This window comes from Arachis duranensis, chromosome 9, assembly GCF_000817695.3.
Source record: "Arachis duranensis cultivar V14167 chromosome 9, aradu.V14167.gnm2.J7QH, whole genome shotgun sequence".
Lineage (NCBI taxonomy): Eukaryota > Viridiplantae > Streptophyta > Magnoliopsida > Fabales > Fabaceae > Arachis > Arachis duranensis.
Window position 1 is genome coordinate 32,959,668 of NC_029780.3, and position 1,452 is coordinate 32,961,119.

Genomic DNA, 1,452 nt, shown 5'->3' on the forward strand with positions numbered 1-1,452 from the left:
GTGTAGAGACTCTTCTTGGAGTTAAACGCCATCTTTGGTGCCAGTTTGGGCGTTTAACTCCAATTTTTATGCCAGTTCCAGCGTTAAACGCTGGAAATTCTGAGGCTGATTTGCCACGCCGGTTTGGGCCATCAAATCTTGGGCAAAGTATGGACTATCATATATTGCTGGAAAGCCCAGGATGTCTACTTTCCAACGCCGTTGAGAGCGCACTAATTGGGCTTCTGTAGCTCCAGAAAATCCACTTCGAGTGCAGGGAGGTCAGAATCCAACAGCATCTGCAGTCCTTTTTGGTCTCTGAATCAGATTTTTGCTCAGGTCCCTCAATTTCAGCCAGAAAATACCTGAAATCACAGAAAAACACACAAACTCATAGTAAAGTCCAGAAAAGTGAATTTTAACTAAAAACTAATAAAAATATACTAAAAACTAACTAGATCATACCAAAAACATACTAAAAACAATGCCAAAAAGTATACAAATTATCCGCTCATCAGCGCCAAACTTGAGTTTCTTCAAGTTTGGCGTGGAATGGGCAGCATGCCTTCCTTAGAGTATTCATTGTTGGTGCCAAACTTGAGCTTCCTCAAGTTTGGCGTGGATGAGCCCGCAAGCTTCTCTTTGGAGATTCCTCACTGGCGCCAAACTTGTACATCTTCAAGTTTGGCTTGAGCATATCCGCATTGCATTCTTCACTCTTTCTTGGTTGGTGCCAAACTTGAGTATTCTCAAGTTTGGCTTCAACCAGCCAGCATGCACTCTCTCCATTCTTCATCCTTGGCACCAAACTTGAGGTTTCTCAAGTTTGGCTTCAAGCTCTTATTTTGCTGTGGCTTTGATTCTTCACACTAACTCTGCCAAATTCGTCTAAAATACTACCTGAAATAAACAGAATTGCACACAACTTAAAGTAGCATTCATAGTGGCTAAAATATATTAAATCTTGATTAAAATTAGCAATTTAAATGCAAATTCAGTAAGAAAAGATAGCGGAGATGCTCACGCATCACAACACCAAACTTGAATTGTTGTTTGTCCTCAAGTAACCAAAATTAATATATAATTAAGATGTGAATTTGCATGAGAAGTAAGAGTTCAATTAGGCTCATGTCTCTTCTTGAAGTGAGGTTTATCTATTGTAATACTAAATAGTTTTGGCATTTCACTCTCCTTTGAATCAGAGGAATGTCACTGTCATTCGAAATTAGAATCTGGATAATATTATGAATTCTCTGATCTTTATACTTCAGTTTAATCCTTGAACACAACAGATATCCTTTAATTCTCTTTTAATTGGTGCTTTGCACCTTGAGCCTAGTCGTAACTTTAAATGTTCTATCTCAAGGGTTAATTGACACAAGAACACCACAAGCACTTAACTGGAAAACTCTCTTGAAGTTCTGATTCTTCTTTCAGCTATTCCCAGACAGTGGTGCTCAAAGCATTTGGCAT